We start from the raw sequence: 8,981 nt of genomic DNA, 5'->3' as shown, positions 1-8,981 counted from the left end.
TTCATTTCACCATTTAATTGTCTGTAAATTCAGAGACCTTATTTAGATTTTATACACCGAAAACATACTCTGAAAATAAGTCTTCTCCTTCCCCTCATATGCATCGATTTTCAAAAGAAAAAATAAGTGTCAAGTGCGATTTACTGTCGTTTATTGAATTCGATGATGTTCTGCAATTTCAATTGCTAATATTGCATAATAGTGTTTCATTCTTCCCTGGGAGGAATCAATCTAAACCTTGAGCAATTGTGAGAGGATTAAATTACTTAAGGAAACACAATTTTCTGTTGGGCTGGAAACAAGGGAGGAAGGGATGAACCCCGTTCGGCGGAAAATTACACAGTTTAGACATAGTTAAAATTATTTTTTATATATTTATAGTAGACATTGAACCCCTTTTGACTTCTTCGTGTGTTTTTTTTTTTTTTTTTTATACTTTGAACCCCCTTAGTGAGAATCATGGCTCTACCACTGGCTGGAAACTAAATTACTCTAACGTTTCTTCTCTTTTCAGTATATAATTTTGAATTCAGAGATAACAAATCTTGATATCTAAAAAATAAAAAAAATAAAAAAAATAAAAAAATAAAAAAATCTATCCACCATGCATACTTCAACTCTCCAAAATTGAAGGCATAATATTTTATTAACGGGAGAAAATAAAAAAGGGGATTCTTGGATGCACTACAGTTCTTGAAGAATTATACACCTTTTCTATGGTGCCACCTTGCTAAAAATAGTTCTTTCTCTTCTTCTTACATTTATTATTTCTTTTAGTAAATCATTAGATAAAACCAATTTAAAAGAACAACGAAAGGCATAATGCAGGAGGAGAATAAAAGCAAGAAGTGGCCGTGTTAAACAAAGAGAACATTGGAAAGCTATATGATAGCTACTATACCAAAAGGGATAACCAAAATATAAGAGGAAAAAAAGAATTTTCATTCTTTGGCTAAAAGAAGAAAGAAAAAGATAAAAGAAGAGAATCTAAACAGTTGGATGAGAGAATAGAACTATAAAAACATATAGAGGTACAACCATAGTTGCAAGTTGTATAATTATTGGTACTCAACGAATATATAACAAGTCATAGAGCCCAGATGCAGCATATAATAAAAATAGGTCATAAAGGAAAAACAACATGACCTAACTTTTTAATTAGAAAATTAGTTTAAATATTGTTGATTACTAGAGATAAAGGATGGAATCGTCTAACTGGTTCCAATTAATTAAAGAAATTTTGGTTTGAGATATGAGGTTTAGTCTCAAGATACTCGAAGCCACAACAACTGATCATTAAGACGATTGGTATAACATTATATGCTTGAGTTTGATGTTTTCTGGGAATTAGTGAAGTGGGGACTACTGAGGGCATGTTTGGACAGGTTTCAAATCATATTTTGAAATCAGATTGTTGTGAAGTTGAAATTTTATTTGGACATGTAATTTAGATTTCTTGAGTTATACTTTTTTTCCCCATAAATATGAAAATCCCACAATTTGTGAAAAATATCAAAACTTCCCCAACTCTTATATAATCTTACCAAATGAACAAATCATGGTTCATAAATAAGGTATCTGGATATCCTAAAGCGCTACATTAATAAATTACATATCTCCATATTCTTTTTATAAATAAATGTTCGCGATTACATTCTATTATCAAACTTTCAAATACACATAATTTTACAAAGATCCACTGGTTTAAAAACTCAACAGTTGTAGTAACTAGCTTAGCATTATATTTTTTAATATAGTCCTTCCACGTGGTACAAACAATCTCTTCACGTCAAACATGATTTTTTTTTTGTTGCAAAATCCTAAATAATGGGTCTTTTTTTTTTTTTACAAAATATGAACTTTTGAGTCAAGTTTTTACATCTTTAAAAATTGAAAAATCACAAACAAATGCTGATTTAAAATGAACTTTAGTGATGACACAACATGTCTTTTTTTATTGGTTTCTCATGCGGTGTCCGGTACAAGCATTAGAGTCTGATTAATTTGGATTCGCCCCGCGTAGAGCTCATTTGGGAGAGTGCCCCTTACCAAGAATCTTTTTAATATCCAGACTCGAACTCGAGATCTTTAATTAAGAGAGAATCAGCCCATCGCAGCATATCATTTGGTGGTTGTGGCACAACTTGTCATGCGCCAAGCGAAACTTCTTCTATCAACGGAGAGGGATGGAGCCCAGACATAGAACAAATCTGGAATTCCTTTCTAGAAAAGGAAAAGGAAACAAATTGCACAAAACCCACTGCAAACTTGTACTAGAAGATTTGTCACTGGACAATAGTCACACTATTATCAGAAAGAGAACTCATACATATGAGAAAAATAAATTTTTAATTAAAAAAGTTCTCCTGAAGATATGATTTGTATCGGAGCAGCCCTAGTAAGTCAAAAAGTATTCAAGATTGGTATAGCTGAAATGTTTGACTAGTAGTTACCCAGACGTTCAAGATTAAGCTGAAGGCAATTTTCAAGAATTCTATACCCACGCAAAAAGCAATTGAAAATGACTAAGTTCACAAAGATGACTATTTAGTGCTTGCTTTTGTAAAGTGAAATTATGGTAGGTGTTGAACTGTTCATGTACCTTCCCTCAACTAGCCATTAACTGAACTTTAGAGCATATCTCAAAAACTTTTACACATTTAAAAAATTTGCAAATTGCAACTTTAGGAGGAAACAAATATTTGCTGGTTCAAGAAATGGGTACAAAATATATATCTCATTTTTTAGTACGGTACAAAATTGAAAAAAGGAATTATTCCTTATCATATTATGGGTTCTAATAAGGTTTGATATATTGCAACATGGACACGGACCTTTCGTCACATAGAATTTAGAAATGGTAGAAATGTACTGATCACAAATATTGGAGGAATTTTGAGGTCATCAATTAATTAAAAAGTGTAACATCAACCTCGTCCGGTCAATGTACATATTTTCTTATATTTTAGGAATATTTGTAATTATTTAAATTTCTTATTTAGGATTCCTACTATTATATATAACCTATATATATGTATAAATACTCTTACAAACATAATCAGAATTACTATGATTTTATAACCTTTTCATAACATAGGTATGTAAATTGTTCAAGTTATAGCCAGTAGTTGATTATAACAACAACAACCCAGTGAAATCCCACAACGTGGGGTCTGGGGAGGGTATAGTGTACGCAGACCTTACTCCTACCAAGGTAGGACGGCTGTTTCCGAAGTTGATTATAACAACTTTAAACTAAACATGAATAACCTTTTTCAATTCTAAATCGATCAAGTCTGAGTCATAATATGTATATGTCAATAAAATAAAATAGTAATTAATGGGTCAAGTAATTTCCAACATATTTCAATCAACTCATATGAAAAACCAACACATTCAAGCATATGCAAAAGCCAAAAATTAACATTTTGGTTCATGCATCGCATCAAATTTATGAATTAACACAAATAAGAATAAAATGGGTCGACATACACCACATATAGAAGAACAATATGCTTTGTCAAATTTCTTTATTTTGTCGATTACAACTTGTCTCAGTATTTTTTTTCTTCCTACAAGCTGCAAATGGTCTTTATTCCATATAAAATTTAAAGTTTATTCTTCAAGTTCACTCAGCTATTGTAAATTAACCTACTCATTTATATTATCTATATTTCTCGGTCTTTTAGATTGTTGCTAAAATTGATGGAACTATATATACACTTTGTGTCAGTTGTACTAAAAATATTCCATAAAGGCTAAAGCATGTTAAATTAGGAGTCCGGTGCCAAAATGGCACATTTTTGGAACTTGAAGACAAAAATGGTATTTTTTTTTTTTTTTTATATACCAAAATGGGTTTTTCGTTGGTTATCCAATGAAATGTTAACCCCATTTAACGTTTCCGTCAAATGTAAAAAAAAAAAAAAAAAAAAATCGTTACATACCTGGCGAAATACAATTTTTTTTTTTTTATTTTTTTTGTATTTCGCTAGTTGACTAGCGAAATGTAATTCATTTTTTTCCCTTTTTTTTTTTTAAAAATCCACTTTTTCTTGTGTTATTTTTTTTAAAGTTTCCTAAAATAAAATTATGAAAATCTAAATTTTCTAGAACACAAAAAAATCAATTTTCTTGATTTAAAAGAAACCCATTGTTTCAGATATTTTAATTAATTAAAAAAATCCAGTTTTGCATTTTTTTTAAAAAAGCGGGTTTAAAAAATGAGATTCATTTTTCCTGATTCTAAAAAAACCATTTTCCAGATTATTTTAAAAAAAAAAAAAATTGCCAATAATAAAATGCCCTAATTTACATTTTTTTTTAAATTAGTGTTGACCGTTAGTCAAACGGCATAAATGAGCCAAAAAGTTGAATTGAGGGGTATTTATAGCAAAATAGATGAATGAAGGGTATTTTTAGACCATTTCTAATAGTTCGGGGGCATTTTTGCCATTTTCTATTAAATTTTTAATAAAATATTTGGGAGTTAGACAAAAAGCGCACCACTTATGCAAACATAATGCTCCATGTAAGAGAACATATATAGTTCTAGGTCCAAACCTAAAGGTAATATACTATTTTGATCCTTTTCTCGAGTCGTGAATTAGGATGTTCGATCAATATTAAAACCTCTTTTTTCCCATCCAATTTGAATTTTTCCCCAAATTGTTGGTGTACAATTTTCATTCATCTTTAGTAAAAATCTAGTGATAAAAAAAATATATTTCAAGATGGTAATCCCGTGGTAATGATGTTTTGAATGTCAATTTCAAGGCTCGAAATTCAATTTATGAAAACAAGTCAGATGGCATTAGTGAAATTTATAAATAATAAAAAATGTTCACGTTGTCACTTTCCCAAACTTGGCTTGGCGGTTTAGCCAATCTTTTTTATCCCAACCATCAGGGATCAAACCTATGCGGGTGCATGATTAAGTAAATATTAAGTATATTTTTTGTGTATAATAAATCTTATTTTAAAAAGAGCAACATATTCGAAATAAAGTTACGCATTAAAAAATAACACACTTAAGGAAACTTAGTGTTTTTTTCCATAAAAAAATCGCAACATCTTTTTTTTTTTTTTTTTGCAACACTTAGTGTTTTTTTCCATACTTTGACCAATGATTAGTCGTGTGTGAAGACTCCGAAATGTCAATATTTTATAGAGAACCTGATATTTTTTTCTGCTTACAATAATTTAGGCTCAATACATCAAGGATACATAGATGTTCGAATCGTCATTTTAGGGGTTGAAAAGGTGTCCAAAGTAAGTTTTGTTTGAAAATTTTAGGTTTAAGTGTTTTACTTTTTAAGGTTTTGATTTAAGCATGTTATTTTTTAATCAAGGCATAACTTCATTTTGAATATAAATCTAATTCAATTAGATAAAAACGTATTTAAAAAATATTGGAGGAAAAGGAGTTGTAAATTGGTAAAACTTTAAACATTCATAACTTTCACTCGGATGTCCGATTTACAGGATGTTTTTTTTTTGATTTTGCATATTTTTCTGAGATCTAGCCAAGCAACCCGCCGCTAGGCCGGGATGATTTTCTAGAAAACCTCTTTTTTCCCATCCAATTTCAATTTTCCCCCAAATTGGTGAGAAATTTTCAGTTTTCTTTACTTATAATATGATGATGCGCAATAGATTTCAACATAAAAATTTCGGAGTAATGTAGCTGTGAATGCCAATCTCACTTATGTGGTTTCAATTTTCGAAAATAAAGCTGACTAATTTTCTCGACATACAAAGTTGACTAAAACAACCTTACAAAAATATAACACTTAGACCTAAAATTTTCAAAACTACTGCAGTAAAATACTGCTTTATACAACAACAAAAAACTTTAATGCAGTATTTTACTGTGTTATTGGACTTAACTGTGCCGTTACAATTTAGGTTTCGAGAAAAGGATCAAAACAGTATATTACATTTAGATTTGGACCTACAACTATATATGTTCTCTTACATGAAGCATTATGTTTGCATAAGTGGTGCGCTTTTAGTCAACTCCCAAATATTTTGTTAAAAATTTAACAGAAAATGGCAATAATGCCCCTGAACTATTAGAAAAGTTCTAAAAATACCCTTCATTCATCTATTTTGCTACAAATACCCCTCAATTTAACTTTTTTGCTCATTTATGCCCTTTGACTAACTGTGAACACTAAAATTTTTTAAAAAAATATGTAAATTATGGCATTTTATTACTGGCATATTAATTTTTAAAAAAAAAAGTGAAAAATGGTTTTTTTTAGAATCAGGAAAAATGAATCTCATTTTTTAAACCCGCTTTTTAAAAAAAATGCAAAACTGTACTGTTTTAATTAATTAAAATATCTGAAACAATGGGTTTCTTTTAAATCAGGAAAATTGATTTTTTTTTTGTGTCCTAGAAAATTTAGATTTTCATAATTTTATTTTAGGAAAATTTTAAAAAAAAAATAACACAGGAAAAAGTGGATTTAAAAAAAAAAAAGGAAAAAAATGAATTACATTTCGCTAGTCAACTAACGAAATACACAAAAAATAAAAAAAATAAAAAATTGTATTTCGTCAGGTATGTAACGAAAAACATTTTTTTTTTTTACATTTGACTGAAACGTTAAATGGGTTTAACATACATTTCGTTGGATAACCAACGAAAAACTCATTTTGGTATTAAAAAAAAAAAAAAAAAAGACATACCATTTTTGTCTTCAAGCTCCAAAAATGTTCCATTTTGGCGCCGGACTCAATTATTAGAACCGGTTATCTCTAGGTCACATTTAGAGGAATTAGTTAAAATAGCTTTTTTGTGCTAGCTAAAGTAGTTATCATGATTTAGAAAATATATTGTTGCTGACTTAAAAAATGAGAGGAATTTTATTGCTTTTCCTATTTACCAAACGTGCTCCTGAAAAGCCAACATTTAGACATGTCGTAAAAAAAGTGGGTAATTTTTGAGACCTTTTTCTTTGTAAAAAGGTAAATTTAGGAAGAAAAACAGAAGTGTTATAAAATAATATTAAATGTACATGATACAAGAGATATAGCCAAAAGAAGTTGGGAGAGAGAGATTTTTATTGCTCTATCAATTCATCAAATGGACCTCCTATTTATAGGAGGAAAATGGTGGCCAAAAAACATGATAATAGCTTGGAGGCCATGTATTCTTGGTTGCCAAGTTTACTTGGTAACCAAGTATACATAGTTTTCAAGTATATTAAATGGATATCCATTACTAATATTTACAACACTTCCCCTTGGATATCTATTAATAAATGATGTGCCTCGTTAAAACTTTATTAGGAAAAACCCTATGGGAAAGAGTCCTAATGAAGGAAAAAGAGTACACATATCTAGTAATACGCTTTGAGAGCTGCCTCATTAAAAACCTTGCCAGGAAAATCCAAATGGGACAAAACCTTGGTCAAGGGAAAAAGAGTACAACGCGCATTTGCTCCCCCTAATTAAAGTATCACATAATTCTTGAAGATGATGTACTCCGATCTTGTATATACCAACTTATCATATCTTGAGGTTGGTACTGTGTTTGTGATCAGATCTAACAAAAGACCTGGCTGATAATCTGCATCTTCATTCTTTAGATAGAGTTGCATCATCACCATATAATATTGTTAAAATCACGTCAAGTACATTCTTGACTTGCTTCATTATCTATCTGATGTTATCATTCTACGGTTTGACTGTCATGTATAATAACATAGTTTGACAGTAATCCTTCATGGAAAGAGATAACATATTTGGATCGAGCTCTTATGTCGATCAGATGAATGCCTTGTATATTCAAAACACTTGACAATATTTGTTAGAATAAACACATTCATGCCATACTTTCATTAGTAGCATGCAATTGATTTTATTTCATTATCTCCATATAGGACTAAATTATATCATGCTCGTAGTTATAGCAAGATATATAACTGTATCAATTGCATAAAGATATGGTACTTCAGGACCAATTCAATTTTCTTATTCCAACTTCTTTCTGCAGATAATGTACTGCTTTTGTAAACTCTTCAAGAGCTCCAATAATATTCATATGAAAGGTTCTGATTATAATAAAGAGACAAGGGTAAACATAGTATATTTGTACCATTCATCAATGAATATACATTAAGACAATTTCAGTACATCAACCTTGATTCATTTAATCCATTTAAGGATTATAAACCAGTTTCCCAAGAATTTGTATATGCTTCAAGCATTTTGAATCCTTTAAAAATTTTCGTATAAATTTTGCGAAGTAAGCCATATAAGCTGTGACAACTTCCATCATTATAAATTGTGACATCTTCTAATGTCTGGACTACAAGTCCAACCGCTTATCAAGATGCATCATTTCACTCGGTAATTATTTGTACGTCAACATGCTTTAAAAGATGTAGAACTCAGATCCTCACAATCTTATACAATATTGCGCGCCATATTTTATCGAATATATCGTCAACGAGATATCATTTTGTATCGGTTGGCAATTCGACATAACTTACTGAGATCTCATCACTTCATTATTTTCAGGTACCTGAACCTCTCATAAGGTTTATGAAGTGTTATGTCGTAGCTCTTCAAGAGCACATTGCCTCTTTATTATGATCATTTGCTCTTCCCTTTTTCAAGGGTTATTATATTTGGAACCGATTGGTCTACCATGCGCCATGCATACTGTAGACTCTGTCCTTCAGGGACATTAGAAGCATTTTGCAGATGAAATATGAAATAGTTGGGTCAGCAAATGCTTCCACATTTTGACTTGAATTATCTGAGAATCATACTGATGATAATTCACAACATATTTCTTAGCTGCTTATTCTCTCCCCCTTATTTTAGTGACATATGTCCCCATTTTCTTTGGGAAAATCCATATGTGTGCATCATGGTATATCCATTAATCATATACTGCACATCAATCGCTATAAGATGGAAATATCTAGTTCCTGACCCTGAACCAAATAAGAGGGGAGAATTTA

This window comes from Lycium barbarum, chromosome 1 (assembly GCF_019175385.1).
Source record: "Lycium barbarum isolate Lr01 chromosome 1, ASM1917538v2, whole genome shotgun sequence".
Taxonomy (NCBI): Eukaryota; Viridiplantae; Streptophyta; class Magnoliopsida; order Solanales; family Solanaceae; genus Lycium; species Lycium barbarum.
Note: the sequence above shows the minus strand (reverse complement) of the source record.